At 59.6% G+C, this 23,912-nt stretch overlaps 1 protein-coding gene and 1 long non-coding RNA gene across 2 annotated transcripts in view; one reads left to right on the forward strand and one right to left on the reverse strand.

The window, feature by feature from the left end:
- Positions 1-23,912, forward strand: part of MACROD1 (mono-ADP ribosylhydrolase 1) — a 144,163-nt gene that overhangs the window by 43,153 nt on the left and 77,098 nt on the right.
- Positions 79-23,912, reverse strand: part of LOC147576396 (uncharacterized) — a 70,444-nt gene continuing 46,610 nt past the window's right edge. Inside the window, exons 2-3 of the long non-coding RNA XR_015240741.1 lie at positions 9,723-10,678; positions 79-577 (exon numbers count right to left, since the gene is read on the reverse strand). This is a non-coding gene — a long non-coding RNA (uncharacterized LOC147576396). The remainder of the gene's footprint in view (positions 578-9,722; positions 10,679-23,912) is intronic.

Consider the following 23,912-nt stretch of genomic DNA (forward strand, 5'->3'; position numbering starts at 1 on the left):
GACGGCTGGGGGAGCCGGGCCCCGCCCGATCTGGAGCCTCAACACCTGCAACGGGCACAAGACACGTGCGGTGAGAGCCAGTCACGGCGCCCACCCGCCGGCCGCCAGGGGGTCACCGCGGGGCAGAGGTCAAGCCTGGAGGCGCACGCCCCGCGGCCCTTTGTGTGCCAAGGTTACGTCCCAGGTGATCCCTCGGGCTGAGGTCAGACTCTAACGACGCCTGGCCCACGTCAAATCTCATCAGGAGCAAAGATGGGGCGGCCACGGTCTCGGGCCTCCCGGACGGCGATTTCGAGCCGCGGGTGAGGTTAATTTAGTGAGAGCCACGCCGCGGTTTCTGATTCTTCTTTCAAGACTTCACACTAAGCCAGTCTTTATGGCTAATGGTGAAAGTGGCTGGTCAATGTTGATGGGATGGATTTAAGGCGTGTTTTATGGATTCAGAGCCGCTATTTCTCACTGGAACGGAAACTCGCATCCCTATCTGGCTCGTACCCAGGGTCTGAAGGAGAAGCTTGTTTCCATGAGGCCTGTGAGCCTCAAAGAGGGGGCGGGGGGGGGGGGGTGTCAGTAGAACCTACAAAAAAAGAAGCTGCCAGCATTAGCCACTGGTGAGCAGTGGAGAGCAAGGAGCTTCATTGTCTGGTGTTAAAACAACATGTCCTGTTTGTCACTCATGCATTTTATAGACAGAACAATGAGGTGTCAACGGAATCACTTTCTTGTGTATTTACAGAAAACTCCTTTATCAGACGTGCCCTCCCTAGCTCTGCATTCTGTGTTGTGCGGGAAATTATTCCACACCCTTCCCAAATCATGCAACTTTCATTTGTATGTATGTATACATGTATACATATATACGTATATATATATATACCTATTCCATAAATATATATATACCTGTTCCATAAATATATATATACCTGTTCCATAAATATATATATAATATATATACCTGTTCTATATGTATATATATATGTGTGTGTGTATATATATATGTATGTAAGTATGTATCTGTTTTCTTGCATTTAAAAAAATGACACAAATAAAAAGAGGGAGGGGTCCATGCTGAAGCAACCGGCTGCAAGGTGTAATTTCGGTTTTCACAAATGGAGAAATTGCCGCATAGATTTCTCTCATATTATTTTACTGTTCATAGTAAAAAATCAATTAAGGAGAAATCATCCTTCACCCTCAGCCGGGAAGGTGTCTTCGTGCAGCTGGCAAAGGTCTGCCGCGTGCCTCTAGGTGCACGAAGGCTTTTCCACGGCGGGACCCGATCAACTGCCTCTCGGACTGTGAGCTGCGGCCCCAGCCCGAAGCCGGCCCAGCCTGGTGTCCGGAGCAGAGTGAGGACCCTGCTCACCGAATGAGTCAGTGGGGAACCTCTCTCATGCGCCGGGGACTGAACATCTCCATTTCTCAGCCACATCAAACCTCTCCCTTGTCCGTCCCTCTCAATGCCCGGGACGACCGCTCTGATCCGTCTAGCAAAGCCATCTTCACCCTTCAGGACCATGCTCAAATGTCCCCTCCCCTGCTAGGCCTTCCTAGCAGACAGAGCCTCCCTCTGCTCCATCCATGTGTCCACCCATCCACCCACTCGTCCATCCAGCCATCCAGCAGATCTTTAGGGAGCCCCCACCACGGGCCAGCCCGCGTTCCAGCCGCTTGGGATTCCATTCTGGCGGGACGGTGGCTCCCAGTATAGTGTAGACCTCTCCTAGAGCTTTATGAATGTTTAAGTCACTTAACCTTCCCAGCAAACCTGAGGTCAATGCTCTTCTGAGTCCCACTGGACAGAAGAGAAGACTCAAGCTCACAGATGTTAGCATACCCAAGACCACTTGAGAAGTGGTAAGGGGCGCCCAGGCCAGAACCCGGGCCGCTGGGTTTGTGGTGCTTCATCTCGTGCCCATCTCTGTGGGCCGCAGGTTGTACCGTTGGGGGGTTAGTGCTTTAACGTCCCCTACTAAATTTCAGGTGCTCAAGGGCAGGGACCGTGGGCTGTGTAGGCCTGGTGTGGCTTGGCATCGGTGATCACCGAGGTGCCGAGCAAGGCAGGAATGCCTCCACTCACCCCTACACACTCGTGCCCCTCATCTGCATTTATAGGGGCCTTTGGGCAGATCATCTCGGCAGCTCCGAGGCCCTCGGGAGCAAGCTCAGGCTTTGTCCATGGTTAGCGCACTAAGCCTCCTCGGGCCCTGTTAGCCGCAGGAAGTTTCGTCCATGAGGTGGACCCGAGGCAGGTCAAGGGCCAGCAGAGGGCAGCTGGCTAGAAGCAAGTGAGGGCAAGGGGGAAGGGTGCATGGGGTCTGTGCGTGGGGCCAGAGGGACCCCGTGGAAAGCCCGGACAAAGCGGGGGAATGATGAGACCCTGTCCAACACTCTGGGCTCCTGAAGTCAGCGTAAGCCCCCTTCTACAAGCACCTGCTGGCCCCAGGGGCTGAGGACACTTGCCTGCTTATTCCTGCCTGTTTCCTTGAAGCACGTTTCCCAGCCCAGGCTATGGGTCCTGAGCCCACGCCCAGCCCCGCCCCTTGGGACTTAGAGTCGGTCTCTGCTTCCTGCACTCGAGCTTGCACTTGGGGGATTTCTCGATCGTCTTTGTGTCCCTGGCTCGGCTGCCCTGGCCCACTCCCCTCTCTTGTCCCCCTCCAGAGCCCTGCACCGTGCTGCCCAGCCCTCCTGCCCTCAGCGTCAGCGGGAGTCATCCTGTAAAATCCAGCTGGAGCGTGGGCATCCCACACTGCCTGGCCCTTGTCCGACCAGATTCCCTCACCTCTCATTACATCCAGGATTGAGAAGGGCACCGGCCCAAACTATACAAGAGGACAGGCTCGAAACAGAGCTGCTGCACAGACCTGGACGTGCTGGCCTTCAGAGGACAGGGATAAACCCAGGCACGGGGGGGGGGGGTGCGGGGGGCGGGGGTGTACCAACCAGCCAGGTCTCACCCATCGCCCGTCACAGATGCGCGTTTGTACCTATGCCAGCCTGTCACATACACACGAAGGTTATGGAGCCTGGGTATCCTGTCTCAAGATGCTTAGGAGCAAAGAGGCAGGGCTAGAGCAGGTGCTGGGGACAGGAAGGCTCAGGCCTACTCAAAGGCCACCTTGCCTTGGTCTCAGAGGTCACGTCTGAATCCTTCTGTCCCGGGGCCCAGCATCTGGCCGGAGGATACACACCTTCTCTGATCTGTCAGCTGCCGAGTCCTGGCACAGGGGATGTGGGTGGCTCCTGGGCTTGGCCATTTTGGGGCAGTGCCCTGAGCAAGGGGCGGACTTGTTAAGGCCAAAGCCAAGGCCAGCCACCACATTCTCTGGCACAGACATCAGTTTCCGGTGCCTGCTCAGCTCATGGCCACAGCCCTCAGCTTCCAGAGGCCCTGGCATCATAATAGAGTCTAAATTGCACCTTTCAGAGATGCCTGATGGATAACCAAGAAGCATTTGGGAGGCAGGAACCCAAGGCCTTTCCCTTCCCCTGTCTGCGGGCCTCATCCATCTTGGCTCAAGCTTCCCCTCGCCGCCCCTTCCCCAAGGCTGCAAAGCAGGGCAGGGCCTGGGGGGTGGGGAGGAAGAGGCATGCCTTGCTGGAGGAGCCTTTAATTGCCTGGGTGCCAGGTGGCCTTTTTATTCCTTTGTTGTGTGTTTGATGGTTTATATGGCCATCAAATTAAACCCGGTAAATTGCCCGTCTTTTACGGGGTCACTTGTGCGGATTCCGCAGACTTCAGCATGATGTGAGTTACGACTTACCAGCTCCGTGACTGACAGCAGGATCCTTCCCTGGGAAGGGAGCAGGGAGGTGGCTCAGACTGGAGGTATATAGACTCCCAGTAGCCAAGGGGGGACCTGGAACATCATTCTTGGCATTCTCCATCAGTCACTAGCTCCTGCCGTCTTGCACGGCAGAGGAACCTGGGTTCGAGTCCTACCTCTGCCACTATGGGATCTTACACAAGTTGCTTGGCCTCTCTGAGCTTCAATTTCCTCATCTATAAACGCGTTCATAGTAGTTCTCCTGTAAGGGGAACTTACTATTGAGGGCTCAATGAGAAAATACGTGCACAGTTACCCTCGTAAACCTGTACATACCCGACGCATGAGGTATAAAAGCTGCCTCGATTCTCTGACTGCCCCCAGGCACGCCTGCCTAGGCTCTGCTTATCTCTTTCCTCTGCTCTCCAGGGACCCCTTCTTCACCCCACTGCCTCTGTCGTGCCTCCAGGGTAGACTGGGAGCCTGTAGCCCAAGCTGCCTCCTGATAGGGACCCCTTGTCAATCGCTGTGACGCCGGGTCCCCTCTACCTCAAACTGTGCATCCACAGCCCCACGCCTCAAGCTTACAGCCTGGGCCACACAGAGCTGGCCCAGCAACACCACGACCCTCCTGGGTTACCCCAGGCTGCTCCAGCCTCTCTCTCATGGGGAGCTGTCCAGGCCCCGGGAAGGGATGTGGAGTAATCGGTGGGGCTCATCGCTCAGCTCTCGCCTTGGTCCCCCTGGAACTCTGAGACGCAGCCCAGCCCCCGATTCCTAAAGGCCTTGACCTCCCTCATGCTCCCTCTGGGCCGTTGCTCCGTGCTGTTCCTGATCTTTGGACACCAACGCCCCCTCCCCTGCTCAAGCCTGGCTGAGCCAGCTTCTACTCCTCCCCAAGACTTCACCTTAGAGCCCCCTCCAGGAAGCTTTCCCCAGAAGCCTCTGCAAGGCTGACTCCATGTTGGCTTTGCTCACAACCACTTCACTGGTGGTTATTTTTTTGCCAGCTGAATGGGGGCACCTCCCTGTCGGGAACCCCTGGCTTGGTGTCGTCCCCAAGTCCCATCAAGCTGGGTTGCCAGAGGCCCAGGGACTCCTGGGGGGTCCAGTTGGGAGGGAGGGTTGGCGTGAGGGCGCCTGCGGGGGGCAGCTGCAGGACACAAGGCCTAGCCAGGCCCCGGGCATGCTGGATAGGAGCTGGTATCTACCGCTGCAGGTCCTGGGGGGCACAGTTAGGTATGAGCATGTTTCTAGAAGGAGCTGGAGGTCCCGGGCAGGAGAGGGAAGGCAGGGCGGGCCTCCTCCTGCCCCCGGGCCCTGGCCTGCCTTCCTGTTCACCAGGGAAGGCAACTCGTCTGGGGACGTCCCGAGGCTGGGTGCCCCGAAGGGCCAGGCACAGTCTCAGCCCCCACTTTAGGAATCAGAAAATTCCAGGTGGTGCCCACCCCAAGAAGGAGGCGTGGGAACCAGCATCAAGGAGGGGAACAACAGAGCTGGGTTCGAACCTGGCCTCACCAGCTCCCAATTGCGTGAACTGCAGCGACGCCTCTCTGGGCCTCAGCTTCCTCCTCTGTAACATGCTGCCGAGAGCCCCACTCTCCCCGGAAGATGACAAGACAGGGTGGCGCGGAGGGCCCAGCACAGGACGCGTGGTTTTAGAAGGAAGGGCTGCTCCATCCTGTCCTGGGAGGGGCCCCAAGGAGCTCCTGTGACCCACTCAGGGCAGCTGTCCGGCTGTCTTGGCCGAGTTTGGCCAGGGAGCCCCTCCCCCTCCGCTTTCCGGTCCTTCTCTTCAGCAATGGGCATTCATTGTGTTTTCCCTAAACCTTGCCAGGCCCTCGGGTCCTTACTGGAACAGCAGGGCCGGAGGCCGGAGCAAGATGTGGTGAGCAGACTAGGGACGGAAGCAGCTTCTCAGCCCAGAAGGGGAGAGACAGGGGACCCTGGCCCCAAAAGGAGCCAAGACTCCCTCCCCCCCTTCCCTCCACCCAGGCAGGGAGCTTCACCAAGGCAGGATCACCTCCATACCTGTGGTGAGTCCTCAGCAAACCTTTGTTCAAGTTAACGAGGGGCCCCACACTTCCTTCCCCACCTCTCCAGCTCACCTACAGGCAACACGGAAAGAGGAGGGCCATGGGGCAGGGGGCTGGCCTCTGCCTCCTGGAGCTCAGCGAGGCCTGGCAAGAGCTCCCCCCACCTCCAGGCTCCCCTCACCCCCACCCCTGTAAGGCAGATAGCCCAGGGGGCTCGCCTGGGCTCCGTCCAGCTGCCCCACCTGCTGAGGGTGGCCTCAGGTCTCAGGCCTTCCTCCGTAAGACGGCACCATAAGTGATCCGCTTCCCTGGGTGTAAGCTACGGTTGTTTGCAAGCCTGAGCAGCCCTGAGCAGAGGGCCTGATGCAGCATTCCATTCGGAACAGGGGACCCTTCGCTGTTCTTAGCAGCAGGTAGCGCCCCCTGCAGGTATAGATGTGAAGTGTGGGCCAGAGGTGGAGGGGGGACCCTGAGACTTCTGGGTGAGCGGGCCTGTTCCAAGCCCTAGTTGAGGCCCAGGCCAGTCTGAGCCCACTGGAGGTACCTCCTTCCGGCAGGGGGCTGGCGGCCACGACCCTCAAGGCCCTCCCAGCCCAGGCCTGCACAACTCTGCTCCTGCTCTTATCCACGGGTGCCATTGAGAACTTGTAGTGGGAGGGGAGGGCGGGGGTAGGGGATTCTTTTAAACCCTAAAGTTAATTATTTTTCTAATTTCATGCCGCATGCATTATGCATCAGCTGTTACCACTGGCGGTAATTGCAGACAGGTATGCAAATCCACTAAAAATGTACCTCGAGTTCACCTCCCCACGTGGGCCGTCTGGGCGGTGCCGGGCAGCGGGATGTCCTGAACTTCAGAGAATGCAAATCCCTTTAAAAAACAAGACTTTAAAATTGTGTCTTAGGAGGTTAATTATATTGATAACAGTGTTCGATATTAAACTATTCAGGGCCGGGAGGGAGTGGGGGGATGAAAGGAGACACGTGTAATTTTGTTTCTCTCTCTCTCCCCGCGTTATTTAATAAGATATTCCTGCACCTGATATTTCTGTCTGTCTGTGTGCGTTTTTAGTAAAGCTGCCGGGACTGAGGCTTAATTCCTTTGGGGAAGGAAAAAAGGAAAGGAAGGGGAGTTTCGGGAGGCCGAAGAGGGATGTGACGGCCTTTTTTGCCGGGGGGCCAGAAGGAAGGAAGAGAGAAGGCAGCAGTGGAGGGCTGGTGCCAGCCCCCGAGAATAGGCAGCGACCCCTGGGTTTGCAGGGTCAGCGCGGCTGGGCTTCTAAGCGGCCAGCAGGATCCTAGCAGCCAGGGGCGGAGGGAGAGACTGGGTATGGTGATGTTTATTGATACTAAAGCAGAGTCTGGGAGCCGGCTGGGGATGGGACCCCGTAGGAGCTGTGTGGCATCCCTTAGACGCGGGCCCTGCTCCTGGGCAGACCGTCCTGTGTATCGATCGTGAATTGATTATCCAGCCCTCCCCACTAGAATGGGAATTCCTATAACCCAGGGCATGTTCTGTCCTGTTCACCAGCCTAGTACAGAGCCTGGCACGGGAATGCTCGTAGACCTCTGTTGAACGCACGAGTGCAGGACGATGCCAAAAGGGAGGCCCCACAATCTGAAGCCTAGAAGCAGGCAGCGGGAGAGACGCGGGAGAGGCCGGCCGCCCTTCAGCCCCACCCTAGGAGGTGATAACGACTCAGGTGCCCTCAGCATGACAGCCCAGAGAGGAAAAAGGACTGACTTGTCTGAATCGTGCCACTCACTGCTGGGGGAGGAGCTGGACACAAACCCGGGCCCTGGACTCGCCGTCCAGTGCCCTTCCCTTCCCAGGTGTCTTTCCTGCCCTCTCACCTGCCCAGGGGGGACCTCCCCAGCCCCAGAGAGAGAAACCTGAGGAAGACCCCTGTCTGCCCCCCTGCTCATCTCTTACGACCTGGTGCTGCCCAACCACAGATCTACCTCCAGGCCCCAGAGGCCAGCCTTGCCTTCTTAAGTTGGCCTCTCTCCTCCCACCCCACAGGTATGCGCAAGGGTGGAGCCTACCCTCAGGACCCCGGAATCGGGGAGGTACAGGACTTTGGAAATTATCTGCCTTTCACAGAGGAGGAAAAACCGAGGCCCAGAGAGCGGAAGGGATTGGTCCGGGGCAGAGAGATAACCCCCAGCAGCCGCAGCCACTCCTCCCCCTGCCCTCCTCCTCCAGCCTTGGCTCTGAACTCTCAAACCCTTTCCCAGAAGGTCGGCACAAGGAGGGTGATGGTGCACAGTGGCCAACACAGGGGCTCATGGGGGCGGCTTCCCCTACCGACAGGTCCGTGGATCCTTCTGGCCCTAGGGGCTGGGACCCATTAGTGGCAGTAGCTGGCAAGGGGGAGCACCTGCTGCATGCTGGCTCCTTCATGACCTCCCCTCCCCTCCAGCTGGCCACAGCCCTGCAGAGACTGCGCCCCCAGCGCACAAAGGGGAGCACATTCAGGGAGCGGAAGGGATGTGCCCGAGGTCACACTGCTCACGACAGGAGGGATGGGGCGCCAACCCATATTGGCCCAGCCCCACAGCCCGGTTTGTTTCTCTTTGCCTTTCTGCCTTGGGATGGAAGGAAGTCGCACAGCTCACCAGAAACAGAGCCCGGCGCTGAGCAGAGTCTCCATAAATATTTGGGGCACAGGCCTGGGGGAGCAGCGGTGGGTTCCAGGAATTGCCCCCAGCCCCTCCTAGGGGCTGGGAGTTGAATAGGGACAAATGACCGGGGAGTGGGGGACACGTGGTAGGGATGGGGGGAGGGAGGCCAGGTGGGCAGGGGCCGAGCTCGGGCTCCCAGCGATCGTGACGCCTTTCGGCCCGCTGCCGGGCTGGCGCGCCTTTATAATAAATAACAGCAAATAGCCGATCCGCAGGGCATCTTTCACGCCGGTGGCTAATAACACGGCTATTAATGCCCCCGCAGACGGCGTGCGCGTCGCGCCGCGCTGACGAATGTCCCGGGCCCTGGCGCAGTCATAAATCAGCCCCTCTCCTGGGGAAGCGTGCAGAGAAGTGTCATTTTCCATCTTGGTAATGAATTGGGGCTTCCCTGCCCTGCCCTGGGCGCCGCTCCTAGAAGTTGCCTGGGATTTGTGTTTGGGGAGGCACGAGCCCTCCCTCCTGGCCTCGGGGGAGCCTGGGGAGAGTAGGCCCTGCCCCCCAGGCAGGACCTAGCTCCCCACCTGACAAGCCCGGGAGGTTCCGCAGCCTGAGTGAGGAGGAGGGGCCCTCTGGCCTGCTGTGTGATCTTGGGACACTTGCTGCCTCTCCCTGGGCCCTCAGCAAGCCACTCTCACCCAAAGAGGGGCTGGACTGGAAGCCAGAGAGCAGTGATGCCCAAGGGCCAGTGGGTGCAGGGTCTTGGGTGGTGGCTTTGGGCCAACCCCACCCTCGGTCTCTCTGTCCAGGGCAGGGGCAGACCTGGATGGAAGGACTCCCTCCAGCTGGAGGGCAGCAGGTGCCATGGCCAGTAGCCTCGGTCACCAAAGGTCCTGCCTCCCCCCAAGGCCTCACTGCCGCCCCCTTTGGGCACAATTCAGAGGGGCTCAAAGTAGACCTCCCCGCCCCCGCCCCTGCCCAGGCTGGAGCATCCCCCCACCGCAGTTTACGCCCGGAAGGGCCACGACCTTATACCCTGGGTCGGCTCACCCCGGGGTAGAACACAGGCCACTCACTGGGTGGCAAAAGACCCCTCCCCTGGCAAACTACCTGAATTGAATGTGTGGGGCGGGTGGGCTGGAGCTGCAGACTTGGGGGGCTCTGTGACGCCCCAGTGCAACCCAGCCGGGAAGCAGCAGGCCCCAGCCGTCTCGCGTGCTATGCCTTCTCTGGGCATGAGGAGTCACGGGGCCTTCCTGGGCCACCCAGAGCCCATCTGCGTGCGTCTTACCTCCTCAGCTGCAGCCCCGGAACCTGCTGGGTCTGGCTGGGGTCTCTGCTCTGGATGCTTCCGGTTGAGCTGGGCCCAGACACAGTCACATTCTGGCCCCGCGGCCCTGGCACCCAGGCACGGGCCACAGACTCGGGGTGTTGCGTGGAGCTGGGGGCGCCCCGGGGAGCAGGGAGGACACCCTGCTCGTGCTCAGACGTGGCTTCGGGTCTGGAGCGGCATCCTCTGTCCCCTAGGCTTCAGGCACCGCTGGCCTCTCCCCCCGGAGTGAGGGGCGTGCATGAGGGGTCTGCAGAGGCCCCCCCCCCTGCAGCCCCAGGACCCCCGTGTGCAGCCTGAGGGTGTTCTGGGCCCCTGCTCCCCAGGCATGCCCTACAGCCTGGCGTCCATCCCGCGGAGGTGGCCTTTCGCTGTCCTCTTTCAACTTTTGCCCTTTTGTCTGCTGGCCGCCACCTCCTCTGCAAAGCTTCGGCGTGGCTTTTACCCCCTTTTCTCCACCAAGTTTTTCTTCTTCTTTTTTTTTTTTTTTTTTTTTTAATCCCTTTAAGTCACTCGGCAGAATGGGCCCCGGTGCAGAGAGCGTTCTTGCGTGACAGAGCTGAGAGGGAGCCACTCTCCAAAGGATCGGTATTCCTGCCACTCAGGCTGTGTCTCCGGGGGGGAAGGAGGGGGTCCATTACCCCGCTGAGGAGTTCAGATGTTCACCGCGGGGCTGAAGCTGCTGACATGCGCCGCTGAGCTGTCAGGCCCCACATGCCTCTGTCTGGAAAGATGTTCGGGTGGGTGGGGTGGGGGGGGGGGCGGTGGACGCTCAGTCCTGCTTGGCTTCTCCTGTTCGTAGAGAAGGTTTTCTTGCTGGGGAGGCGGGGCGGGGGAGGGGCGCGTTCTTCCTGCTTCGTCCCCTGGTCTTGTCTGTCCAAAAGGGAGGCCTTCGCACCCACTCCCTGCCTCCTCACCTGCCAAGAAACAATAGAAGCGATTAAGCCCAGGGAAATTAGGAGCCGCACAGGGACAGGCAGCCTGGGCTGCAGCCGCCTGTCCTCCCATCCCTCTGGAACCTGCTTTCTGGAGCACCACATTCCAGGGAGCCGGGAGGGGGCTGGGATGCTTCTTCCCCCATCTCCCTTCTCTTCGGCAATCCAGATAACAAACAGAGGGCCACGCAGAGCACCCTCCTCAAAGCTGCCCGGTTTCCTTTTCCTGGAGGGCGGAAGGGCCGGAGAGAGAAACATGAAGTTCGGAGGGCTCCTGGCCATGGCGGGGGCTGCCTGCACGGTCCAGAGCTGGCTCCGCTTCCCCCAGCACCTGCTCCTCTTGCTAAATGTCATTCAAAGGATCCAACTGGGCCACCGCGATCTCGGCTTCCAGAAGCAGCACTGCCTTTCCTCCCCACCGCCGCCGCCTCGGGAAGCGGGAGCATCGGGGAAGCCGGGAAGTTGGGTCTCAGAGTCCCTGGCCTTCCACTTCCTAGGCCGGGGTCAGGCCTCCACACCCCTAGTGCCCTCTGAGGCCATCCTCCCCTTTCCGCAGAGACCTGGGGGCAGGGCTGGCTGTTCCTCAGAACCCAAAACAAAACCCGAGCCCTCCGGATCGCCTCTCATTAGTGTGGCGCCCTGCAGCCCTGCGGTGCCCCGGTGTCCGTATTCCCCCTGCAGGAGCCCCTCTTTGGAAAAGGGCTTTTATTACACATCTGAGAGTGTTAGCTCTGGTTTGAAATCGGATCCAGATGGGCTCAGCTGCATCTGGGCGGTCTTCTTTGTCGGGCCCAAGGTGGCCGATTTGAGGAAGGCGTGTTGTCTGGGGCCGTTACAAATAAAAACAGGGATATTTAGGGCGCGTGTTTTAATAAGCCCAGAGCCCAGACTGGGGGCGGAAGGCACTGCCCACCGGACGCCCAGCCCGGCAGGGGCGCGTGCGGGACGAGGGGTGGGTGCTGTCCAGGTGGAGCGCAGGCCGAGGCTGACGGGGGAGCCTTGGGACAAGCCTCCCCGAGAGGAAGGAGGTTCAAGAACCAGCAAGCCCCGCAGATCCTGCATGGCCAGGCCCTGCTAAATACCTGGAGTACGAGCAGGCAGGCGGAGTGCGGCCCCTCCAAGGCTCAGGGCAGGGGTGGGGCGGGAGGGGAGACGAGGACAGCCCTTGCATGAGGGGTGACTGCCGGGCTACGGCACGGATCCTTCTTGCTGTTACACCCGCGCGATTGCATCCAGTTATAAATTGTAATTTCTCTACGAAAGGCAGAGATGGAAACAGTCCAATGAGGTCATCTGCCTCCCTGGCCGGGGCGAGGAAATTGTTTTGTACCGCTGGGGGTGGAGGCGGAGGCAGCTGGGCCTCCGTATTTAGAGAGGACGGGGGCAGTGTCCTCAGAGCCCAGAGGCTCCAGCCGGCCATGGCCGCCGATGCCCCACGACAGAGAGAAACCGCCCAAGTTCTGCTTTGGAAGTTATGGATCCAGGAGGGCAGCCTCATCCCACTGGCATCGGGCCCTTGTCACGGTCCTCAGGGTAAAGGCAAGGGTCCTAGGCAGCTTCCAGAGCCCCACAAGGCCCGGCCCTGCCTGGCCCATCAGCATCCCCCGGAATGCCCCGAGGCGGCTCTCTCCAGGCCCTTCCCCACACTGTCCCTACTCCTGCCAGAGTCCACCCAATGTCACCCCTCCCCTCCTGCGTCGGGCCACCCTCCCCCTCGGGGTGCAGGGCCACACACACCCATGGTGTCCTGAAAGGGAGGGACTACATCTGCCTCTCTGCGGCAGAGCCCCGTAGCTGCTGCCTAAACGCACCCCGGGAACTCCACTCTCCTTTCTCATTTAGAAAATCGGGGACGGCTGGGTGGCTCAGTCGGGTAAGCGGCCGGCTTCAGCTCAGGTCACGATCTCGCGGTCTGTGAGTTCGAGCCCCGTGTCGGGCTCTGTGCTGACAGCTCAGAGCCTGGAGCCTGTTTCAGATTCTGTGTCTCCCTCTCTCTGACCCTCCCCCGTTCATGCTCTGTCTCAAAAAAATAAATAAACGTTTAAAAAAAAAAGTTTAAAAAAAATAATAAAAAAAAAAAAAAAAAAAAGAAAAGAAAATCAGGGACGGAGCCAGGCTCTTGGCGGGTCCGACCAGCTTTGCCTATGCTGGGTCAGCCTGGCCAGGGGTGGCTGGAGGTGTGAGCTCTTCCCACGTGTGGGTGCGTTACTAGCCACCTGAGCTCACTGAACCAAACAAGGCCCGGGAATAAATATGTAAATGTGCCCTCTTGGCAAACATCTACGGTCCCCGGTGGGCGCACTACTGGGACTGGAGGGCGGGGGGCGGGGGGGGGGGGGAGGCTGGGACCACGCAGTGCAAACAAAGTGAACACTTGTATGGGGACTTTCTATGGGGTCAAAGCGCCAGAGGGCAAAACAAATCTGCGCAGTCCCAAAGGGTCAGCGACGGGAGCCCCTCTTCTGCCCCTGGCCACTTTGGCCCAGCTCGTAGGCACTCCCCCTACAGGACGTTCTCTGCTCGCCACCCCTCGCCTCCCCTGTTCCCATAGGCTCCAGGTCTCTGCTCTGGTGCCAAAGAACCAGTTTTTTTGGGTCAACATCACAAAGGCTTCCACTTGTAAGTACTTGAGATGCTCACAATTTTACCTCTTGTTATAAATAATAACATCATGAACGTATTAAAAGGAACCTGAAAGGGGGAAAGAAAGCCAAGTGCACAATCCCACATGTCTACACCACTCCACTTTGGCTGGATCTGTCTGTACATACACACTGTCTACAAGGGGACAGTGTGCCTTATCCTTTTCCAGGTCATTTCTGCTTGCCATCTCCCTTGAGCCTTGAGACAAACCAGCACAGCTCGCAGGGCAGGGAGGACCATTGTGCAGGGGCAATGACACTGAGAAGGGGGGGCCTGTCCAAGGTCATACAACCTGCATGACAACCAGGACCTTGAATTCTGGGTCAGTTCCCCTCTCTTTGCAAGACACCAAGTCTCAGTGCAACAGAAACACCATCAACCAAACACAAGGTGGCCCCTGGGGCCACCGCACTTGGATTTTTCCTGAGGCCCTCTCGTGCAGTCATCTGCCCATTCATCTATCTCTCCATCCACCCATCTATCCATCCATCCATCCACCCACCCACCCATCTATCCATCCATCCATCCACCCATCCATCCATCCATCCATCCATCCATCCACCCATCCATCCATCCACCCATCTATCCATCCATCCACCCATCCATCCATCCATCCATCCATCCATCCATCCATCCACCCATCCATCCATCCATCCATCCCTCCACCCACCCACCCATCCACCCACCCATCCACCCACCCATCCATCCACCCACCCATCCATCCATCCACCCACCCACCCATCCATCCACTCATCCATCCACCCATCCATCCATCCATCCATCCATCCATCCATCCATCCACCCACCCAGCCATCCATCCATCCACCCACCCAGCCATCCAACCACTCATCCATCCATCCATCCATCCATCCATCCATCCATCCATCCACATAGCTCTCCATTCATCCATCCTTCTGTCCATTCACCCATCATCCATCTATCCCCCACCCTCCACCCATCTCTCCATCTATCTGTCCATCTCCTTGTCTCTTTCCATCTGTCTGTCTCTCTTTCCATCCATCCATGCATCTGTCACTACCCCCTCCCTCCATCTCTCTATCCATCCACCTACCTGTCCATCTTTCTGTCTACCCATCTTTCTGTCTCTCCATCTGTCCATCCATCCATCCCTCCCTCCCTCCCTCCCTCCGTCCATCCAGCAAACATGTACTGGTTCCAGTTCTGCTCCTGGCACCATGCAAGGCATCGGGATTCAAGGAAGAGCCCCTGTCCTCTAGGAGCTCCAAATCCAGTGGGGAGGCCATTGGTTTGCAGAGAGCCATAGTGTGAGACCCACACTGGGAGCAAAAAGCCCACCTTGTCCGGCCTGGGAGGGTGGATCACGGGGGGCCCCACGGGGAAGGTAACACTGTGCTGTGGTTCCGGGATCCTCCAGACTCCTATGTCATGATAGTCACATTTGAACTCAGTGGCGAGGCAGAGCGGGGCGCATGTGGCTGGGTCTTCTCCGACCCCCTACCTGTACATCTTCTAGGGTACCCACCCCCCCTTTGGACCTCAGAACTCTCCCCCCGAAGTGGAATCACTCTCCAGCTTTGCGGCTCCCAGCTGCCCTGAGGATCGGTACTCACTGATATTAATTCCTAAATTAGCAATTAGCCCTCCTGCTTCATTTCAACCTATGGCTCTTAGGGATGGATTATTATGTGTGTATCATTAATCAGACGCCCGGTATATGCTGCTGGAAACCCAGGTGGGCTTTATGGCTGGTGACTTAGTCGAGTGGCATATTAAATGAACAACACGCCTGTCCCCCCCAGCCCCTTCCTGGGCGAAACTGCCCTGTGGCAAAGAGGGCAGAGTTTAGATCATGGCGAGCAGGTCAAAGCTGGCTCGAGCTAGGAGACCCGGGGTTTTCTTTCATTCGGGACTTCCAGGCTGAGGTCAGCATCTGTATCCGACCTGTATAGATGAAAAGGCTCTTTGTGACTCAAAACCGAGTTTGTTCTCTGGCTGCTGACTTCCTCCCACCAGGACGGCCATCCACAGGGCCTGTTTCTTTTCCCCCACAGTGACCACAGCGTGTGGGTCACTCCTCTCTCATGCCAGCGTGGACCTGGGAGCTGTCACGGCCGCGGTCCCTCTCTGTAGGAGGCAGAGGGCTGGGGGCCGGGGCCACAGGGCAGGGAGAGCTCTCCCACTCGAGAGGATGGACCGCTCCTGCCACAGAGCCAGCATAGTAGGGGTGGGGTGGGAAGGTCACTTCGGGCCAAGGGACCGGCATACGCAAAGGCTCAGAGTAGGAGGGCTTGGTGGTGAGAAGGCTGGTGTCCCAAAGCTCTGACTGAGTTAGTGGGGGGGGGGGGGGGCAGTGACCTGAGCTGAAGTGGGAGATGGCCTTCTGGCCTCGGGAGGTGGGGGGACTTCTGCATGCTCTGCCGAGGGGCCTGGTCTTCATCCCGTGGGCAGTGGGGAGCCAGGGAACGGGCCCAGGCAGGGGGAGGCACGCCCAGACCTTCATGGAGAACTTGAGGGTGCTTGGGTGCATGAGAGGGACCCAGTGAGAACCTGGGACAGTGTCCCCAGGAGCAGGGGTGGGGAACAGTGGGGTTGAGGGGAAGGGGCTGGCCAGGCAAGTCTCCCTGAAGCCTGGGGGCTGAGTGGGTTCCTGCCCCCTTCTCCCCTTCACCAGAGGGTGATGGACCGAGCACCTCCAGGCACAGGCAGACCGCTGGGGGGCTCAGGGCCTGAGTGCGCATGCCTCTAGGTGCCCGGGGGGGGGGGGGGGGGCAGGCAGGAGCCCTCCGCAGGGGGCGTGCCTGGAGGCCCCAGCTCGTCCCTTGTGCACCGGGAGCCGTCCCCACCCTGCCCGCTTCTCGCAAAGCCTGGCCCCCAGCCTCGGCACTGCAGCATGGCACCCCATAGCAGGTGAGAAGAGGCGGAGGCGACAGAGCCTGCATACACAGTGTGAACCCCAAGCCTCCAGTCTGCTAATTAAACCGCTTCCTGACAAAACCCAGACTTTAGTGGGTGGGTGTGGGAGCGAGGGCGGGAGCCGGTCTGTGGGCAGCTGCAGGAGGCCTGGCTGCCTGGCCAGCGGGCCTGGACCACCGCCTGCACCCACCCTCGGAGGCAGAACGCTGGAGAATGGGGTGGGGGAGAGGGCCAAGGACCGTGCCCAGAGCAGAGAAGCCAACAGCTCCAGGGTCCCAGGGGGCTGCTCTTCCCAGACAGCTTTTCAGAGAGGAGATGTGGTATTTCCCCCCCGCCCCCCCCCCCCCGCCCCGCCGTGGGATGTCTCTCTCCCTCTCCACGTGTGGGCTGGAGCCAGGACCTGGGAAGCAAAGGCAGCTGCGGCCGGAGGTGGCTTGGAATTCGCTCCCATCTCCTGGCGCTGGGCTGGCAGAACAGCCCAGGGACCGAACTGGCCCACACTGCTGGCACCCGCTGCCTGCCTGCCTGGCCCCAGCAGCCCCTCCTTTGCACCGTCTGGGGGGGCCTGGAGGCCTGACTCTACCAGTTGAGGGTACTGCCCCACAGTGCAGCCGAGCACCAGGGGGACCTAGAAAGACCACCATGTGGGTACGGTCATCCCTGGGCGGCAATGGAACAGAAGAACAGACAGGCACCTGAAGGGGCCTCCTGCACTTGGAGTGCTGTGTGCCTCGGAAATCGCGCACACTCGCGGGCGGGCGGCGGGAGGAGCCCCCGTGCCCCGGGGAGCTGCGAGAGTGGGCGAGGGGCCAGGGCACGGCCTAGGGCAGCTAGGCTCAGCCGGAACCAGGATCGCTGCTCTCAGCCTCTGGAGGGGGAGAGCACCCAGCCCTCCACGGGCCTGCCCCTCTGCCCGCAGGGAGGGCACAGTGGCTGGAGTCTGCCCACGCACAACAGGGGACAGGAAGAGAGGCCCGGGCCTGCATGAGGCTCTTTGTCTACTGCCTGCTGCCCCCCGGGAAGGAGGCTGCCTGCCGGCCTAACGCTACCCAGCAGGCCCTGGTGTAACTCAGCTCCCACACGCAAGGGTCTGTACCCAGCCCCAGGGGGATCCCGGGGATCCTGGGGGATGACGGGTCTGGTGTGCCAGCAAAGGCCAGACCTTTCGCGGGAAATTGGCCCACTTTTGCTAGTGGAACAGTGGCTGTGCCCTCAGCTGAGGTCGGCGGTGGAGTCTGGAGGCAGAAGCCCTGGACCCCTGGCCACCCTGGCACCCTGGCTATGCAACGGGTCCTACACGGCCTTTATACGGGGCTCTTATGCAGCTGTTTGAAGCAGCACTTTGCTGGTGAGTCTGGTGTGGGGCCTCTGCGGGGGGAGGGGGTCACAGCTGGAGGCCCCCCCCAGAGAGAAGGCTAAGGAGCTTTTAGAACGCAGGCTCTGCTCAAGGGGTTGTCACCTTCCCTCTTCTGCCACACACTTCCCTCCGCCGGCTCCCCAGCCTCAGATTCCTTCAGGAGCCCTGCTCCGTACAGAGAAGGTGCCATGATCTGGTATGTGCCCTGGGGACCATCAGCACCCACTCTCTAGCTGCTGGGTTCAAATGCCAGTCGTCCGTAGACCCTCCCCCCCGCCACTGACCACACTGAAAGCCACAAGCTAGGGATCCCAGGCCGTGCACTTGCGCCGTCCGAGTTACCTGGGTGCGGCTGGCGGAAGTTGCCTTTTCTTCCAGAAGGGTCCACTTCCCTCCCGCCAAATGTGCCCGTTTCCGGCCCCCAGGGACAGGAGCCCTTTTGCCTGGCTCCCCCGGCTTTCCAGTTTCCCTGAACCATGGAAGCCGGTGCCAAGGGATTTTCGTCTCCGTGTTGGAAATCTCCCACCCCTCCCCTCCTTCCCGTAAACACACTCTCCGGCCGAGAGAGCGACACCGCGCACCCTGGCCGCGCGGCCAGACTTTGTTAATATTTACAGCGAGTGGCTCAGAAAGCTATTAGCTTCCTTTTCTTGTTAATTGGAAGAGGAGAAAATGGTTGTAACACTTCAAAAGGACTTAAAGCGCAGTCTGAGAGACCAGCTGAATAAGGAGGAAGGGAAAAAAGAGCGACCACGTAAAATAAAAGGAAGAAAGGAAGCCCACACCTCACGCGTCACGCGAGGGTGGACTGGTGCTCCTTCTCCGTCTCGGCAGATGCCTGGCTTTCCTCTGAGGTTTCCTCATTGCTGCTCATTGTATATTTTCCTTTTCATTTGGGAGCTTGCCTTACGGAGAGAAGGAGGAAGAAAAAGGATTCGAGGTGCACTTTTGTTAATAACGAGGCTCTTTGAAGCCGCGGCTGACGAGGCCCCTGGTATCTTTGCTCCTGGGGCACACGAGGCCTGGCCTTGCCCGGCACCTACAAGCCCAGGGGCTTCCCTGATCGGTGGCCACCAGCACACAGGCATTCACTTCCCGGGATGCAGGCCCAGATGGGGCACTGGGCTAAAGCCATTCCCGGGCCCCTGACCTGGCTGGGTGTACCTTGGGGAAGCACTTGGGCCTCAGTCCCCAGGGACAGCCAGGAATGCCACGGACACGAGAGGGGTGGGGACTTTCTGAATCCCTGTAGACGAGGAGCTGGAGGTCCAGCCTTGCCAAGCCTCTGGCCTCTGTGGTCCGCCTCCCCAGGCCACTCTTCCTAGAGATCAAGGATCCCTCCTTCTGTACCTGCACATTAAGCTTCTGGACTGTGCCCTGAGGTGTTAGCGACCAAACATCTCTGCCAGGCTCCCTGCCATCAGATAGGGGCAGATTGGGTGACTCAAGAGGCTTTCACTCCGAGAGCCTGCCTTTCAGTTCAGGCTGACAAGTGTCCCCTCCTTCAGGAAGTCCCTGGCCTCCGGAACCCTGCCCTCTATCAGCCTGGCTTTCTCTGTTTCTACAGAACAAGGTAGATGCCTGTAGCAAGCACAGAGGGGCCCAGCTCCTGCGTCTGGATGGGCTGCAGTAAAGGGAGGCCAGACCGTGCATTGAAGGAGGTCCCCTCCACCCTGCTCCGTCCCTGCTTGTGCCCCGATCAGACCAGGCAGCAACCCTGTTCTGCTCTTGGGCCCTACAACAGGCACAGCCACACTGCAGGGCAGGAGGCCCAGGGGAGGCCGCAGGTGGCTGGGGCAGGGACCGAGGGGCAGACAGGACTCTTCAAGGACGACAGCACTCTCCTGCCCTTGGGTTTCTGGACAGCTGACCCGGAGAAGGAAGACCAACCTGTTCTGGGAGGACCAGAGATGTCCAAAGATGGCCCAGACTGCCGTGGAGGGGAGGTGTCAGGCCCGGACCTGAAGACCCCCTAGCAGAGAGGTGGGATGGCAGTGAACCTGGCCCACCCAGGCTTCCTCCCCCTGAGGCCTGCTCCCGCGGCCACACTGTCACCGCCCCCCCCACCCCCGCCGATTCATCCCCATTCAGCCTCGGTCCTCCTCAGGGCTCCCCCCACCCTGGCCCTCGCATTGTCCACCTGGGATTCTAACCATCTTGCCCCCCCCCCCCCCGCCTTCAGCTGTGAGCTCTTAAGGGCACAGATGGTGTCAGCAGCAGTGACAACAGCCTAGCTAACTTGACAGAGTTCTGCCAGTGGCCCCGGGCACAGAGCTAAGCGTTTTACGGGGATGATCCAACAGCAACACGAGCAGCCCTGAATTAAGTCTGAGGCAGGCAGTATTCATCCTCAGAGAGGCTCATCCTCTCTGAGCCCACAGGCACTATTATTCCCATTTTGATTTTCCACCTGAGGAAACAAGCACCCTGGAGCCCCCCCTAGTCACACAGTGGGTCCGCTGTGGAGCCTGAGCACAAACCCACTCTCGTCTTGGCTCCGTGCCCCATACTCTGGGCCCCCAACAGGATTTCCTGTGTGGCCGGGGACTAAGGGCTGTGCTCAAACCGGTGGAGGCTGCAGGCTGGCACTCCCTCCCCAGGTTCGCAGGGCCATGAGCATGTTAAAGGCTCTGAGAAGTCCTGCTGCAAAGATACCAATTTAGCTCTGTCCGCTCGGGCAGTTACCTGGTAACCTCCCAGGATTCTCTGTGTTCTTCAAAGCGTGCCCGGGGAGATGCCTCAGGCATCCATTTAACCAGTCTTTGGTGAGTGCCTGCTGTGTACCGGGTAGTGGGCTTTCCAGTGACGTGCAGTGGTGAGGGCAGGCGTGTCCCTGCCCTCTGCACACCCCCCCCCCCCCCAGCACCCAGCTCAGTGCCTGGCACATAGGAGGCACACACACATTGAGCAAATGAGAACTGAATGAGAGGGACAGTGGATGGGGCTGAGGAGCTGACTCGGTCTCTGCCCTGAGCTGCCCCATATGTCCTCCTCCTCCAGTCCTGGACCCACTGCCAGCCCACTGGCCAGGCTCAGCCTCAGCCTTCCCCAGGATACGGGCGTCCAGGCGGGCTAGAAGCAGCCTGCCCCTGGAAGGCCCACCAGGCCTCCTCACATGCCGGCAGGTCAGAGCCCGCGGCCCCTTCTCGGGGGGGGGGGGGGGGCCCACCAGGCCCAGTACCTCCTCCCTTCCCTTCCAGCTCTGTGGCTCCGGCCTTGACATTCCAATCACATCCCCCAGGCCTGCCTGGAATACTAATTCTCCCAAGATGAAACCGTCCATGTTTAATTTTTTTTAAAAGCCAGGCGGAAAGAAAAGACAAGAAACGGGGAGGCATCCGTGGGTGGAAGTCGGAGCCCTCCTTCGAGCTCTGTTCAGAGCTTCTCTGGGCGGCTGGCCTCGAAGCCACCAGCCACCCTGGGTGGTCACTGGCTTGGGAGGGTTATTTTTTGAGGCCCTCAGGTGGGAGCCCCTTTAAAAGTGGACAGCCAGGCAAGTTAGGCTTCTGCCCCTCTCCTATCAGAAGACAGAGCCTGAGGCCTCCCCGGGGGGGGGGGGGGGCTGGGGTCAGCTGGGGACAGAGAGAGGGCTGGAGTGGCAGGACCAACATGGGAGAGCCCAGAGTGGGCTCCGTCTGAGAGCGAGGCCAGAGGCCACGGGGTACGGGGAAGAGGGGCTGGACGGCAGGGACAGGGAGAGGGCTTCAGCGCTGGATGACCTTGGACGAGCCCTTCCCCGCTCTGGGCCTCGGTGGCCACCCTGGAGCACTAAAACATGGCTGTTCTTTGGGTTGGGAGGGCTGTTACAGGAAGACTAGGGTCGAGCCCCTCTTGCAGCTTCAACCCCGGTGTTACTTGGGGTCACGTGTCATGTCTCTGGGCATCGGCTTCCGTACCCACGAGGTGGGGGACCGAGGGAAGCTTCTTACAGACCTGTGGTGAGGGTTCCAGGCAGCACGGGGTGAGCGCCCTAAGGACCAGCCCGGCACCCCACGCACATATACCGTCACCCGCCAGACAGGTGCACTCAGGAAAACTTCTTCTTCCCCCGCCTGCCCCCGGCCCTCAGCCCTGACCGCCTGGGAAAGCGCCCTCTCACACCAGCCCGGCCCCAGCGGGGTGCCACCTCCCCCACAAGATCCCAGTGTCACAGTCTAATGTCCCCAGAGGGACGAATGAAATTGTAACGGCAGGAAACATGACAGAACACGAAACATGATGAAATCAGCTACATAAATTATGAAATCCAAATCATAGCCCGGCTCCTTCCGCAGCGGGGGAAGGTGCTGGCAGATGCCCCGCAGGCCGGAGGCTCTGAGTGGAGACCACGGGGCACCCTGAGCCCCTTGACTGAGCACTGGGAGCACTGGCTGCCCACGGCTTCAGCTGCCCCGCCTCCATGCCCTCCCCCCGCCCCTCCTCCTCCTCCTCCTCCTCCTCCTCCAGGGAGCTTCAGGGAGACAGAGCCCTGAATGGCCCACGGTCAGAGGCTGGGCCCTGCCTCCATGAGATACGACGCTTTCCATTTCTACTCTGCGTCTCCCGTGAATCAGACTCCGGTCAAGGCCATGGCCGGACTGGTCCCTTCCGCTGCCCTCTCCCCGTTCGCTTCCTCCCTTAGATTTTCCCTGGGAGCTTGGACGTAGGACAGACCCCCAGCTGCTCGGTGGAGAGATCCACCACTGCTTCTCCCTGCCCCGTTTTATTATTATTTTTAAATAGTTCTCCTTTTCAGTTTTTTAGTCATTTTATTCTGCTGTTTATTCTTTTAATTTTATTTATTTATTTTAAGAGAGAGAGGGTGCAGTGGGGAAGGGGCAGAGAGAGAGGCTCCTGCTCGTGCGGAGCCTGATGTGGGGCTCGAACCCATGAATCCGTGAGATCACGACCTAAGCTGAAGTCAGATGCTTAACCGACCGAACCACCCAGGCGCCCCCTCCCCGCCCCGTTTTAGTCTTAGGACACCTCTGCCACGGAACGTGGGCCTGAATGGCGGTCAGGGACGAGGCCTGGGCCTGCACAGTCCTCTAGCTGCCAGCCCCTCCCATCTAGGCAGCCGGCCCTGCCCCCGGCCTCCACTTCCTCCCTCCTCCCTGGGCACAGCCTCCCCAGTCCCCACCCCGGCCCTTGCAGCCACCTGTGAGCGCTAGGCTGGTACAGGCAGGGTGACTCCAAGCAGACGTAAGCACGTTTTGGCCACCTCTCCTCCGCTGCGGGGGCTGTGACATAAATTATTATCGACCCGATGCCGGCTGGGGCTGGAGACAAGATGGGGAAATAAAGCACTGGGCTCAATAATTGTGCCCTGCTGGCTGAATTTACTTATTTGTGGCTTTCCTACCCACTGGGAAACGCGACGCTGAGTAACTGCTGACTATTAGGCTCCCGGACGGAAAAACACCCTCGGATCCATCTCCCGAGGACAGGCAAGGGCCGGAGACCCGCACGCTCCTCCCGCGGGCCCCACTGGGTCTGCTTTGGTTTTCCCAGGACCCCTCTTGTGTCGAATCCCGGTCCTGCTCCACCAGGTAGAGGGCTTCTTCTCCATGTTACAGATGGGGAGACTGAGGCACAGAGATGGACCTTGCTGCGGGTCCCGGTTTGCCTGCGGCTTTCCCAGTTGCAGCCGGGCACCCGGGGCAGGTGGCCGCCTCACCCTGGTCTCCCGGCTAGTAACCGGCAGAGCGAAGGCTGCACCCTGCTCCTTCTGACCTAGAGCCCATGGGTGCTCTTAACCGACGTGCAAGGCCACCCCCTTCACCGTCACCCACCTGCCATCGGCTTGTTCGGAGGCCCGTGAGATCGCTCCCCAGCCTGCTCTGGGACCAGGAGGCTGCTGACTCCTGGACCTGTGGCCTCTGGCTGGGCATGGCCACGGGGAGCCCCAGTGGCTCGCTCAGAGGGAGGGAGGAGAGCCTGGTGGAGCTTGGGTGCCCTGGCTGCGTCCCCTCCCTTTTCGGGTGACCCTTTCGACAGCTTCAGCCATTCTCTTCCTGGTTTCCCTGATGCCGCCCATGACTCTGTGAACACCCCCTTCGATATACTCTGATCCCTGCCACGTGATAAGGGAATAGCTGCTTCCACCCACTGGGAGCCCACTGAGTGCCGTGCACCACGTTCAAAGTCTTTTACTATCCGCATGCACTTGTTTCATACTGTTCTTTTTTTTTTTTTTAAGTTTATTTATTTATTCTGAGAGAGAGAGAAAGCACGCAGGGAGGGAGACAGACAATCCTAAGCAGGCTGCACACTGTCAGCGCAGAGCCCGATGCGGGGCTCGAACTCACAAACCGTGAGGTCACGACCTGAGCCGAAATCAAG

The sequence above is a fragment of the Puma concolor genome, chromosome D1, assembly GCF_028749965.1.
Source record: "Puma concolor isolate L17-30 chromosome D1, mPumCon1.1.hap2, whole genome shotgun sequence".
NCBI lineage: Eukaryota > Metazoa > Chordata > Mammalia > Carnivora > Felidae > Puma > Puma concolor.